This window comes from Numenius arquata, chromosome 23 (assembly GCF_964106895.1).
Source record: "Numenius arquata chromosome 23, bNumArq3.hap1.1, whole genome shotgun sequence".
Classification (NCBI taxonomy): Eukaryota; Metazoa; Chordata; class Aves; order Charadriiformes; family Scolopacidae; genus Numenius; species Numenius arquata.
In genome coordinates this window covers 7,930,842-7,945,958 of record NC_133598.1, presented here as the reverse complement: position 1 = coordinate 7,945,958, position 15,117 = coordinate 7,930,842, and positions in this window count along the sequence as shown.

The following is a 15,117-nucleotide window of genomic DNA, read 5'->3' as shown; positions in this document are numbered from 1 at the left end:
CTGATTCTCGGGCCATTGCCATAGATAGAACAGCCAACATGCAGTAGATGCCAACACACAAAGAAGGCTGGTTGATCCTCAGCCACCTCTCCCACAAGCAATGGTCTGAGTGTAGGAGAGCTTAAGGAAAGCAGAGAAGCAGTTGGTGCTGACAGTCCTTCTAAGCATTTGTGTGTGAACTGGTCTCTCCGTCCGGCCCTGGGCAGGAGCGCCAGAGTGTCTCTTGCTTTGTCTTTTGCCCAAAGCCTGGGGACAGTCCACCTTCAGTCGCAGCTCATGGCTGGGTAGCAGCAAGGTGAGGGCTGAAGATGATTTTTTTATTCCTTGCAGTCTATGAAAGGGGCAGGATCTGAGGCAGGTAGTTGTCGCCTTGGACCAGCATGTTACCAGGAGGTTACAGACTAGAGGAGGGTGGTACAGCCGCTCTCCAGTCACACACACATCAGACGCTGAACTCATCTATGCAGGTTCCTCTCTATTTGAAAGGATGTGCTATTTATTATGTGCCTACCAGCAGCTCATAAGCCTTAGCTTAGACTTGAAAAGCATCAATTCTTGTTTGCTTGTTTCTTTGATGTAAAGAGCACTTCTCCAAAGCAGTTCCTTGTTCTGCTGTGGAGCAAACACATTCACAGCTCATCAGGCTCTGAGTCTTTAATGTGCAGAATGCTGGAATGATAGTATTTGGCAGGCAACAGGTACTTATCTTCACAGGCACATGAGGGAGGCAGATTCTGCAGGCTGTGACTTATTCATGTGTTGAGTGCTGCTGCTGCAACATCTAATTAAAAAAAAAAAAAGCTTTCAGGAGATGATTTACTGTAAAGTTCAAATTTTTAGAATACAGTCTTTTTCCCTAAAGCAGAATGCAAAACAATCATATCTTCACGTACCTGGTCAAATCAGTAACCAGGCTCTTCGTTCTACATTTTTCGCTGCCGTGCCTGCTAAATAGCTAGGCTTAGCCCTGAGAGGCAGGAGATCTGAATGCAACTCAAGATGGGCATCTGGCTTGACATGGATTTTTGGTGTTGAGGAGAAATGCTGGCTGCCTGCAGCTGAATAACTCCAGTACTGAAGTTGCTGTTTGAAGTCAAAACGTCGCAGGAGAAACTTGCTGGGATTTCATTATTGGTTTTTTTCATGGGCTGCAAGTCTGGTTATTGCAGGCTTTGAAATGGAGTACTGAGTTGTACAGAGATTTGACAAGTTCTTTCTGTGAAAAGCAAACTTTGGTCTGACTGGTTGGTGGTTTGTTTTATTTCTCCTTCCCTGATCAGTACCCAATTCCTGGATGAAAAGCACAAAAAGACTGGGCTCAGTTGGACCAAGCTGCACAGCGAAACAGTTCTTTCCTTCCAGTTCCCTGTGGGGATGGTACCCAACAATGAGAGATGGCTTCCCTGTACCTGCTGAACACAGCTGCTCTTGGGGTGCACAGCTGATTCTGCTGCCTTTGGAGTGCTGGTGGTCCTGGCTGCTGTGCCCACCATGCACAGGTTCCCAGGCCCGTCAGACAGGGTGGGCACGTCGCCTGTACACTCACGCTCGTTACAGTCCCTTCTGTTTCTGTTAGTCACAATCCACGCAGCAGATGGATTCCTGGATGCTGTGGATTTATCAGGTAATGAAATCTGAGACTGTGTCTGTTGAGACATTTCTCAAGCAACCTCTAAATTCTCTTCCCTGTGAACCAAAATGTCCATAAATACTAATGCTGCATCATTACCAAAGAGTTTCCATGTGTGCACCTTGCAGATGTGTACAGCAGTCAGTTCACAGTGTTTCCGTGCAGTTTCCAGGCGAGCTGATGAAGACACGTCTGCACCAGAGACTCACACCAGTGCCCTGTCCTGGAGCCGGGGACAGTTCTCCTGGCTGGACTTGGGTGGAGGCTGTGGCTGGTTTGTCTGTGGGCTCTGTTCTAGCAGGCTGTTGAAGATTTGAAGGGGTGGTACCGAATTTAGAGCGGGTGAAGCGCTGTCAGGGTACGCTGTAGCGGGTCTGTGTTAGGCTGGGAAGTTGGACGTGTCACGTTGTGCCAGGTTTTACTGAGCAGAAAGCCCTCACAAACCGAATGGAGAGCCAAAGATTGGTGTGTGGCTGTGTCCTGCTAATGAACCTGGCTGAAATGCAGTTTGTAAGCTCGATAACAGCACCATTTCAGCTCAGGCTGGTGTTGGTGCACAGCACTATACTGCACTCCTGCTGCTCGGAGTTGGCTCCTTTGCGTGGTGCCGAGGTGCCAGCATTGGCTGCGTTGGGGGCTGGCTTTGCTCCTGCGGCTCAGGGAGCCTGGGTGCTGGAGAGGCGAGAGCAGGAAGAAACCTTGGAGTAAGATTGGGCTTTTTACTGAAGCTGGCAGAGCTGAGCAACGGCCCCGCTCCTGGGGGTGGCAGCCAGGTCGGTGTCTCTGAACTTGCCATTTTCCAGGAGTGAAAGCCCTGGCTGTAAGGGGTAATGGCAGTGAACCCCACCCCCCGCCCCTCAAAGAGGCCATGAAATGAATTGTGAGAGTGGGAACCTCAGCGCTGCCCATCTTTGCCTGAAGAGCTTTCCTACCACTAGAATGGAATAGAAATGTTTTCGTTCTGATAGAAAATTAGGCATTTTTAATGTAAATGTCAAATTACCGCTGGCTAATTAGAGACCTTGGCCCCAGAATTAAGTCCTAAGGTAGGCTGGGTGGAAAGGTAAAAGTCCAGCTTGAGAAACTGCATAATGAGCAAGCATTAACTGTCAGGCACGAACCTAGAAGAAGCAGAGGGCAGTGTGAGAGTGTCTGGTAATCTCACAGATAAATATATGGGTAGACAAATTAATATGTAGGTAAACAGTATTCTGTTCAGTATACTCAGTAATTATCTCAGGGATCACCTCATCTATGTCAGAATTCTCTTTGATTTAGCTCACTTCCAAGCTACTGTATAAAAACAATCACCATGTTATTCCTTATTGTCAGATCCAATAGCACAACTCTTGGTTTAATGAATTACAGGCAACCCTTTGAAATTGTGCTCTCTGCTCACTGGGAGCAGACACTCGGGGCTGGAGAAACACCAGCACTGCCGCTGAGCACAACGGGTAGAGAAGAGGCACCGGCCGTAGCTGTTCCCTGGGGTTTCAGATGGGCTGCTCCGTGCAGAGAGGAGACTTGCACAGACACGGCACTGCGGGATGTCCCGGCTGCAGCCGGGTGGATCCTGCAAGCTGGGGGTACAATGAGATGGGTCTGGTGAACAGCACATCCCTGGGACGCGGCTCAGGTTGTTACACCACCCTTCACTGTTATCTCTGGGGGCTTTCCAAAGGTCTCGGGCAAGTTCCTGAAAATCTCATGCTGAAACCAGCTTTATCTTTGCGGGGAAGACTTCAATTGTGTGGGGAAAAAAATAATTATTTTTGTTTCTAATTCTTACGCTAATTCTTCTTTTGACTCTGAGCACGTCCTTATGTGCATCCATTCTCACTTGTATTTCCTGACCTTTAGGATGGTTTGTGAGGATAAATTCATGGTTTTGCAATGGTCAGCAGCAGGGGCCACTGACATCTGTAAACAAATTCAGTGATTTGGGTACATTCCAGAGGACGCTGCCCGTTCATCAGCAGAAAGCGCTGGGTGTTTTCCAGTCCATGGGGTTCCTGCAGCCCTCCGCTCTCTCCTTGTTCCAGCAGCTCCTGCTCAAATGCTCCAGTGCTGTTCTTTATGCCACCTTTACAATTAATGCTGACTAGCCATGCAGAGGAATACATACTGGCTTAATGATGTCAGATACATTCATTAGTTATCACCCAACTGGCTATAAGGCTGATTACAAAAACTAGGATTTTAATTTCCTTAAAGCCCACTAGGCAACATCAGGAACTGAAGAAGGTTCCTCATGTAGACATTTGATGAGTTAAATGACTTCTGACACCAATTACACAGCATCTCATACTTATATTCCTTCTTTAGACAAAGACCGAGGTCAAATCCATAATTAAAGCTTATCAGGGATCCCATATGAGTGGGATGCAGCGGGACGCCTGACTTCAGTTATATTTTCTTGCATTTCGACCGAGGCACACTATTGATGCTTGTTACACTTGGAAACTGCTCAAAAGGCTGTTCTGTTATAAACTAAAGAGATAAAGCAAACAACTCGCAAATAATTGAGTCTTCCATCTGTGATTTTTGCTGCCTGTACTTTGCTGTGCTGATCACCGGTAATAAATATTGACTTCTGAATCACTAACATGTTTTCAGAACTGCCTTGTGCTGCAGAGAGGGTGCTTTGTGCTCTGCGGATCAGCCTGCACTTGCTCCGTGTCACCCCATCATCTCTCCGCAGCAGGAACATCCCCGTGCAGCTGCCCCCAAAGTAGGGACCCCTGGTGGGTGCGGGAACGCCGAGGGGCACAATCCTGCCACAGCAGCAAAGGTGACTGCGCGTGTTCAAATCGGGTCTGAATTACATTTGCATGACAGCTCTCCTGTAGAATCAGAGAGGCTCAGATGGGCTATAGGTGTGGTTTTATGTCAGAGAATCATAAGCAGGAATTAGCACATATAAGAATGAAGTCCTCAGGTTTTCCATTTCTGGTTCTTGTGATCTCGTTAAATAGGAACGGTGGCAGCTGATAGATGAATGTGTTAACCTGAGGCCAGGATGAGTTGCTTACTAAGATTTCAAATCAAAATATCTGGAGGAAATGATGTAGTAAGCTTTTTCTCTGACCCTTTGGACTCTCGAAACAGAGCCCAGGCCTTGCACTGTCTTTGTACTCCTGTGCCCGGGTGAGTGGGTCGAGCGAGGAGACAGCCCTTCAGCAATGCTCCGTGTCACACACTGCTTGAGAAAATAATTTTAATATCCTTGTTCTCCTTCCATTCCTCATCACAGGCTGACTGACACTAATGAAAAATACTCATTGATCCACATGGGATGTTATTGATGGTCCCCCGGCGAGGGAGGTGTTTCATACACCCTCTCTCCACAGGCTTCTGGCTTGTTGAATAATTTGCTTGGAGTGTGTTGAGAAATACCAATGAAATACAAACTGGGAGGCTGACAGGGAGGAAATGTCACGCCTTGGCTGTTTCCTGCTTGAGTGTCAAAGACTGAACATGCTTGTTGAGTACAAAGGTTTGCATCGGTGCCACTCTGCGGAATGTGACAGGTCTGTCTCTCTTTGGATGGAGATGGAGACCCTGTGAGAGGGTGTGGGTATTTGTGTACCGGGGGTACAGATATCAGTGTTTTGCTTGGATCTGTCAGAGATTATTTTCTCCTGTTACTTGTGAAATATTTTATAGAGACAAAGATTGTTGGTAATTATCTGTTTCTCACTGGTGAGCCCACGGGCAGCTGAGCGTGAAGCATCTCTGTGTTCTGTGCTAGCTCATTTGTTTTCCTGTCTCCGTGTTGATTCTTTTAAATACTTAGGGGAATTCAACATTTCCAGATTGTTTACTCCTTGTAAAAGCACTGTATGTCTGTCCCTTAAACAGCAGTATGTAGTCAATTTGTACATAATGATATAACGCTTTGGCCAAAGGAAATCGGATCATTCAGGCAGTGAGCAAAGGGCAGAGCTGAAATGGGACGTTTCCTGACACAATCCTTGCAAAGTGGAGCAGAATAACTGAGAAAATGCTGCTTTGCAAGGCAGGGGGCCAGTGGCTGCTGAAAATGTGATGTTTTTTCAGATGTCTTAGCTTAAGGGAACCTGGACACTTGCATATTTAAAAATTGGTAATGTTTAATTCAAAAGTGCACTAGTGCTCCAAAAAAGGCAGAATGCCTAATAGAGGTAAAGCAACAACCATAGACGTTACACACACCAAGCAGGGAAAATCAAGGCACTATTACTTTCACCTGGAGACCACAGAGTTCCAAAGAAATAACAATAATGTGCTTTTATAAAACATATACACTTTGCCATGCAAAAATTGAAAAACTGGGACACTGCATAACAAAACTGATTTGTCCAGGTATTGTAATAATTGGACTAATAAAAACTTACAGTAATGCATGTGTCCAGAAACGTGTGGGCATCTGCTCACAGTGCCCCTACTGAAAAATACATCACTAAATAACAGAGTTTGGAGATTGCAAGGTCAAATCAGAGCAAAAGATGTGAGGCTGATGGTTTTGGAGCGAATGATCTCATTTCATTCCTGGAAGGGTGGAGGTCTAAACAGTCTGGAAGTGGATATAAACATTACAAAATATACTGAAGGCAAATGGATTCTTGTACTGAGAGAATAGCGTGCTTAAAACATAGGATCTGCCATAAAGAGCTGTGTGTGTGATGTCAAGAGGGACGACTGGCTGCACGTGAGCTGTGAGAGATTTCCCTTTGAAGAGTTTGTGAGAGTTTCACTTCACTATCAGAAGCAAAAAGACATTTTATATTCAAATAGACATTAGGTGTGCTGCAACTCAGCAGTCCCACTGTAGCATCTCCTCCTGATGCAATGGGACCCTAACTTAGTGGTCAAATCTGGAAAGACTTTAAGACTTCATAAAGAGGTATAAAATTCATGAGCCTGAAAGTAAACTGAAACAGAAGACATGAACTCTTCAAATGCTTTTCATTTCTTTCTATTTGAGCATCCATTCTTCCTTTTCCCTTGGGTCCTCTCATTGTTAACCTTACAGGTCATGGAACTTTATTAAAATAATACACCAGGAAGATGGTATTAATAATTAATAAAGGCTTTATATATTTCTTTTCGATGATGTAAGTTCATTATGGTCAATACTATTACACTAAATACCAGATTAATTAGTAAAGATGGGATTGCTGACAGGAAATGGTCACTGTAACTTTATCCTGCCTTGGAAGGTGCCCATTAATTACCACTTAAATCCCAACTTGGAATCATAAGAGTTTTATTATGGTTCTTGCCATTCTCACTTATACTGATTAATTATCTCTCATCAACAAAGTGACTGGAAGGGCTGTTGCAGAGCAGATGACCCACTGCTGCCAGCACAGACATTTCACTGGCCCCCGTCAAGGGGTCGGGAGCTGCTCTGGCCCCGTCCTCAGTGGCACGCGCCACACAGCTGCCGCTCGCTGGGCTGGTGGCAGCGTCAGCCCGAGGAGGACCTCGGTGTCCCAGTCAGCAGGAGCACCAAGGCAGGGTTCAGACAGCTCGAGGCACCTTTATCTCAAGCTCTTTTCTTTGCCTTAAATTGGCATTTTCTTTCTTCTTTCTTTTCGGAAGTAAAGATCACCTGAGCTCATTCCAGAGACCATAAACTCGTCCTTGAGGAAACTTGGAGTCCTGATGAAGCTCACAACAGGTTTGCTCTGAGTCTCTTGGTGATGGACTTCGCCATTAGAAGAGGTCTCGGAGGGCTTCCAGAGTAACGTGGGCTTATCAAAGCAAACCTTAAGGTCATATTCGCTCCCATCCAGACTAACCACGGGGAGTTGATTTTTTTTTTTCCTGCCTTTCCCAGTGGAGAAATTTGCATGGCTTTTGTGGCCAAACTTAAATCCTGTACAATTAATTGCACGGGATGAGTTGCACTGGGTGCACAGACAGGGAATGAACCCAAGCGCATGTGGCAGCTCAAGAGCTGCTCTGACATTGAAATTCACATTCTAGGCACGAGCCAGAAAAATGTTGCCGCACAGGAAATTATCAAGTGACTGGGGCCCTGCAGATAAAACCCATTACTGCCCTGGAATGTGATTATTCATTAACTGCACTTAACCTCATCGTCAAGGAACCTGTTATATTTATAATCTCTTTCAGTGAGTGTCCAGAACTGTTAAAAACAAGTAACCCTGTTGAAAATGGCAGAGACACCTTTTAACAAGCCCCAATTGTTGAATCAGTGTCTTTACAATATCACCTTTTCCAAAGTCTATGGAAATAGTGAAATTTCATGAGAGAAATATTTCCAGTATGTTACAGTCCTAAATGATTTTTAGAGCTGTATTTAACGTATGTGTCAGATAATGGCAGATACTGATCTATTAACTCAGTGATGTTTAGCTTTTAAAGCAGAGTTTCATTGAACAATGCCAACTTAACTCTGGACAAACCCATGACATTTCTTTGCTGCAGAACTGGCTGCCAGGCAGGACATCACACCCTTAGGGTTCATTCTTAGGCCTAACTGAAAATAATGGTAAAATTCAGGTTGGTTTCTGAAAGTGAATATACCATTTTGTCCTGTTCACAGCCACGTGGGGTCTGGAACCATCCTGTATTGTACCGAGAAACAGTGCAACATTTTGAGCCTCAGAAATCCAATGTACATCAGAGTTTCTTTTCGTGTTCTCCATCAAAATTCTTTAGTAATTCACCAAACGAATGATGTCCCTACCATTTACTACCATTTTCCGGTAGTATCTTTCCTGGTGACTCATTCACGGTGTCTTTATAATCCAATAATTGTTTTCAATTGCTACATTGTGTCAGATTTAATTATATCTCTGGTGTTTAATCCAGTGATTTAACTCTTTCTCTTTGGAATCTCTATTTTCATTATTACTTAGGGTCAGATTGAGATGTGCAATGTGCGTCATAGGTCTTTAATATTGAAGGAAATATCCATTATTTTTTATTTAGGGCTTCCTAAAGGCTGTGGATATCAGACAGAATTATGGGTTTCTCCTTACCATATCAGCTGACACACTATTAGGAAGTTTGGTGGTTTTGTGTGTCAGGAATATACCCTTAATTGTCCTTAGGACCTTTTATTTACTAGTCCAAACCAGATGGATCAAAACACCTCTTTGTTGATTGTTCATAACACCTTGCTGCTTTTTCTGTAGGAGAAAAATAGTTTTTTATTATTATGAGCCATATTGGTAGGCCCTTGGAGATTCTGGTAAAAGAAAGATACTTTGAGAGCTTGTGAACAGCAAAGAAGGTGCTCCTGGAAAAGGGCTTGCGGACACAGCGCATCTGTTGATGCAGAAGGCGGCTGATTTCCATTGCTTTTCAATGGAGAGATAGGCTGCTGTCTTTGTGAATTCCTCAAAAAATACTGTGTTTTAGACAGAAAACTTAAGATTCAGCCCAGGGTCGTCTGGAACTCAGATGATGATGATCAAAGTATTTGTAAACCCATAGGAACCCTGTTATTTGAGTTTATAAGAAAATCAGTATCACCTGATTTTGCAATTAAAATGTCTTGCAGCTGCTCTGACTTATTAAACAGGTGGGCTGCAGCACAGGTCCTCCATGAGCTGTCATGTGTCCTTCCAGCTCTTTGGGGCCCTTGTGGGAAGAGGTGGTTGGTAAAGGGAACGGAGATGTTCGGAATTAGATAAAATACCAGCCTAATGCTTAAACGGAGCTGCAAGTTTCTTAGTGGCTTGTGGAGGTTTAGGAGCTTCTCTTTTTGGAAGAAAAAATTTTTTTCTTCCTACGTTCCCTGTTTTCAGTCTTTTTAGGAAGTAGAAATCTTATGGAAACCTGCAGCTGTGCTTTTCTTGTGACCTTGCCAGCTTCTGAATCCACCTATAGGTGCTGCAATGCTTTATCAACTGTTTTCGGATCTGTGCATCCCCAGCAGAAGCTAAATAAGCAGAATGCAGTTGGGATAAAAAAGAAACATATTTGGCAGACTGCAGCAGCCATCCTGATGTCCGATAAGAGTTGGGGCGTCAGCAGTAGTGGACTGACAAAGGGAAAACAAGGGCTAGAGGTTCCCCACTTGCATGGCTGGCTGCAGTATGTGTTCTGGGTCAGGTGTCTGGGGAGCAGCTCGGTGAAACCCCCCCCCCCCCACTGATGCACCAGCAGCTTGTCCTAATCAACCTGCTTCTAGTGTGCCTAAGGAGCTCCTGTGCTGCACAAAGGCAGGGAGAAAAGACCTGGCTCCCGGCTGGGGGCAGGAACAGCGCTGGGAAGCTGCTCTGCAGAGTGTCCCTCCTCCCGGGGTGACGTTAGGGGTAGAGCAAGAATGCTGATTTCTACATGCTAATTAGCTCCGGCAGCCTGGGCTTGGGGGCTGCGGACAATAGGGCTGTTGTGAATGAGTCCAGCTCACACAAACGGGCTCTTCTCAGCGTGAGAGAGAGCTCGCAGCCTTTGCCCATCAGCAGCCAAGGGCTGTTATCTGGAGGGGGTGCGCTCTGCCCCCTGCGCGGGAGGGACCCCGGCAGCTCCCTGCTCCCAGACTTCTCACATCAGGCTTCCCATTACTTGCAATAATTAACTATTTATATACCTGCCAGTCTTATACCGTGAGACGAGAGAAGCAGCATCCTGTGCCTGGTAAAAGTGCTTCAGTGATGAAGCCCTGGGAACCTGCGGGTCCGGTGGCCAAGTGCTGGGTCTGTCCCTGGGACGAGCCACAGGCTTCCAGCTCTGCAGAACTCGGGTGGGAGGAGCGGGGCCACCCCACTGCCCGGTCTGTGCTCCAAAGAATGTCTGCAGACAGTCCAGTGGAGCTCAGGGCTCCCCGACAAGCACCGCCACTGATCAGCCTGAAATTCCCCTGTCCCAGCCTCGCTGGCCGAGCTGTGCACTGGTACCTGCTGGGGTCTGGGGACACGGTCCGGGCTCAGCCACACGCGGGAGTGAGAAACCACAGGGTGTTGTGCTGGACTGGGGAGGGCTGACTCTGGGGACAGAGTTTCTTCTCCTGGCTCTGCCATACACATGCTCGTGACCTGAAATCAGATTTTCTCTCTGCAACTCCTCCTTCATCCATCAGTACGTGCTGAAACTCCCTTCTGTTTCTTGGCAGCGTTAAGCACCTTTGACTTACCTGTGTTCCCACAGCTCCAAGAACAAATTAAAAGATCCATCTCTGTGCTGACACAGAAGAAGCCAGAGGACAACATTCACCCAGATCCCTCAGGAAAGACTAGACCCTCAGGGTTCTGTTAACACAGCATAAAATTCCTCCAAGTCTCTACACATTCATAAAAGAGGATTGCTTTTGGGGACAGGGCCTGTTTCCATGTATACCGGTGCACACACTAATTCATTTACAGGCTTGGGACTGTGAAAATCTCAGAGATCAATATTGATGCTCAGTAATATAAAATAGTGATACATAATGAGGAGCAAGGAACCCATTTACCTCTCAGGTGTTCTCAGTAACAGGACGTTAATAGTTATGGGCCATTTGTTGGTATAGATGTCCTCTCCTTTCCTACAGGTGGGATCTTGCCTTTTCTTTAGCAGACCTAATTGGCCTTATTTTTCTGAGCTGTGACTGTTCCCTGTAGTAAGATCCTAATTACAAGAGCAATGAGACAGTTACGTACACAGGGTATAAACATATTTTGTGAGGAAGTTAATTTACTCCTAGATACTGCGGCTATGCAGAAACCACCCCAACAGGAAAACAGACCTGCTGTGGAGATGGGCAGGCAGCCGAGGTTACTAATGCAGGCTGGCAAGAGGCACCCATTCCTCCCTGGCCGTGCAGTTACTGCAGTTGGTCACAGGAGTGTGGGATCCAGCAGCTGCCAGTTCTTGCTCCTCAGTCACCTGAGCCATCCCTCCGTGCCCTAGCCTCGGGGTCCGTGCAGCGGATGCATCCGGAATGCATCCTCCCCTGGTGGGCATTAGAAGCTGCAGCTCCTGTGGTGGGGCTCCGTCCTTGCAGAAGCAGCTGGTGCAGAGCTCTCCTGGGAGGGATCTGGGCTTTAAGAGAATTATCAAGTCACCACTCTCAAGACAAGAAAGTTTTTCTGCCATGATGCAGACTGACGGAGCTGTCTGTCCCAGACAGCTCTCTGCTCATCATACCCTGTGGATACGGAATGCTTTTTTAGGCAGGACACCTGCACTGGCAGTGTTGCTCATTAATTCTTCTGCAGGCACTAATTAGGGGCCCCAAGTCCTCCTCACTTGCTATGTCTTTCATGTGTCAGTTCCACTTCTTTCATCTGCTTGTTTTTGTTTCTCTCTGTTCGGTGCTGACTCCTCTGCGGAATCCACCCCCCTGTGTTGGAGACCCCTGGGGTGGCCGGTGGCCACTGTCCTGCAGCGCGTGTTGGGGGCTCTGGCGGCTCCACGCCGTGAGCCCAAGGTCTGTGCTGGGTGAGCGGGCGAGGTGTGAAGCTGGTGTTCATCAAGGGAGCCGTGTAAGAGACAGCTCTCACAAGGTCCAGCTCCCCCAGCTGACTAAGAGGTCTCTGTGCTGTTGTTTAGACCAGAAGCAGCTTCGGTGAGTTGAGTCTTTCAGGGAACCTGATTTCCTCCAGGAGTCTGGCATTTCCCAGCTCCTAAGTCATCCCCCTCCCCACCCGACCGTGAGGTCATCCAGCTCACGGTCAGCACCGGTCCTGCCCTCCTCACACCTGCTGGAGCCATCTACTCACTTTTATATATCCAAAAGAAACCTCTCAAACTGCTCCCAGGCCAGCTGCTGGCTTGGCTTGGAGGAGCAGGGACCCAACAATGGTTTTATTTGGTCTGTTCTGTGTCTGTAGCTCTCCTTCATGCTTTTTTTTCCTTTTCTCTACTTCTTTTGATTTTGCTTCCTGTTTTATCTTGTTTATTCCTCTGCAGAGAAGGAGAGTGAGGGAGAGGGATTCTTTTGAAAAGTCTGGTTAAATGAACCACTGTGGGAGTCCAAATACTCTTTATAGTCAAGCAAGCTGGTGGAGAAGCGAGTGCCAGAATATTAAGCTGCAGACTGAATGGAGACTGCAAAGAGCAGCCCCTACAGCCCTCTTCGGAGGCGAGAAGGGGACAGGATGCTCATTTGCACAGAATTCAGTCCCACTCTGAAGACACAAGCCCAAGCCTTCAAAGAAGGCTTCAAACGGTTGATGTCTGGGTTGTATATGAGCGTGGCAGACGCATGTTTTGGGTTCAGTTCAGCTGTGGCAGCATCTACAGTTTGAGTTTCATTAGTTTCTAGCAGGCTGTACATTTCTGTGCCTTGCTCCACTCCGGCAAGGTCTGCAGCTGAGCTCTGGTCCTGCTTGCTCTGCCAGAATGCATGTTTTTTTGGCTGTTACATGTTTTTTCATTTTAGTCTTTTTTGTCTGTTCTAGAAGCAGCTGGGCACAAATTACTTTCATTCCAATATCATTATTTTCATACCACAGGCCTCCAGCTAGTTAGTGCTATAGTGAGGAGTGCGGGGGGGATAGCAATGACATTTCCCTTCAGTACAGAAAATAAACACACAAAACCAGAACCAGAAGCTCTCAAGAAAGATTCTGTCACTTTTGTGTAACCCCAAACACCAGCTGCTTCTCTGGCACTGCAGCTTCACCTGGGAGATGTCACCTGAATGTGTCTTGTGCAAAGCAGAGGGGAGACCATATATAATACAGCTGCCTGTTTGCAGAGGCAATTCTGAGTTTCATGTCCTCCTTCCCTCACATGGGGGGATCTTGCGAGGGTGGGCACTGTAGATTCCCCTGACTGTAACAAACCTTGTTCATGCAGCCCACTGCTTCTGAGCTGCAAGTCTTCATCAGCACATTTGTTCTGTTTTCTCCAGTCTTGACAGCACTGTAAACACTGTGCCCATACCAGCATGGCATCCAGCACACTGGAAACGGCTCCGTAAATTGAGGCAGGTGATGCTGTGGCCCCCACATCTCCACAAGGTGTGCTTTGGGAGGCTTATTTTGGGCAGTTTAGTCTGTTGTGCTGCACAAACACTGCAGCAATGCATGTGGTTGAAGCCTTGGTGGAGGGAAGCTGCCCTGTGCAACCCCGCTGTCAGCTGTGGCCCCTCAGGACAGATCCCAGGAAGCGTCACGCTGTCCCTTTGTCACAGCTCACAGGGGATGATGTCCCCGCCACAGCCCCACCATCACTTCCAAGTGCGGAAATAAGCCTGAGTTGCTCCTGCTGAGGCTGCTTCGGAGCAGCGGGGGTGGATGCTGCTCCCCCATCCCACTCCAAAGCACAGGGGCAAGAGCTGATGGACGACCCGTGAGTTTAGTCCCTTCTGTCCAGTGCAACACATTCAGGCACTCACCCATGCAGCCTTTGCAGTGCTCTGAAAACACGGTGCCTGCAGGCAGCAGCAGCACTGGGGGAGTCGAGGGGCTCAGGCTCCCTCTAAATGCTCTCGTGCCCCTCCGCTACAGCCCCACAGTTCTCCTCCCTGCTCCCTCCCACTTAGGGGGCAAAGAGGCACTCGACATGCTGTAGAGGTGGCAGCAGAGTATTGACTGCTTGCCACGAGGTGGGAAGGACCACTGGCATCCTTCCTTCTCCAGATTTCTGTGGCTGTGGAAAGACAGGCTGCTGTCTGAAAGCTGTTATTATGGCTGGCTCCCACCACCCTCTGCCCTCCCAGCCCCATCCCTGATTCACAGAGGTCAGGCTCTTTCCTGCCTGCTGCTTTTGCTCTATAAAGCTTTGCTTGTCAGCAGTGACCCAGCAGCAGAAATGCTCATGTGCCTGCAAGAAAGGAGCCTGCTGATGGAAACTGAGGATATAAGGGCTTGCCCCCATGGGCTTTAACATCTCTGCTTCACCCTGCACAAGGATCCAGCTCAGATACTTCATGACAAATGGTCTTGGAGGCTGTTTCACTTGCCTTAGCCTCTTGAGAGGTTTTGGTTGCCATTAATTCTGACTCATTCTTCTAGAGCTGCTGCTGGGACTTGTGTCTTTACACTGCCACAATCCATCCCCGAGGGCCATTTGAGCAGGAAGAGCCTGGGAAGTTCAGTGTACAAAAAGAGAATCAGCAGCAGCAGCAAGGGAGACACCGTTGTGGTTGCAGCAGAGCTAACAGCCAAGGTATCTTTCCACACCAATGCCCCAGGGGAACAGGAGAGCATTGGGGAACTGCGGGGCCTCTCCAGCCTGTCCCCGTTGAGGACCATCCCAGAGCCGTCAGCAGCAGCATCTCCTCCAAAGCCCGGGAGGGGAGGATTTGTGCTGCCGCCCCTGGCAGTGGGGTGAGCCGCCAGCCCTGGCACCTCAGTCCTGCAGCTTCCCAGCCCACTCTGCAGGCAAATGGGGTGTTCTCTCTCCTGCCAAACTTGTCTGTTTGGTCGTCACCCCTCCTGCTTATGGCCACCCTAGTTAGACAGCATGACACCCGCAGTGCAGCCGCAGGCTTTGCCAGGTTTCTTGCATCTCTCCAGACCTGCAGGAGCTGGAGGGGGACAGGCACCCAGCTGACGTCCCAGCGAGGATGTCACTCCTTCATATATCTACACTCA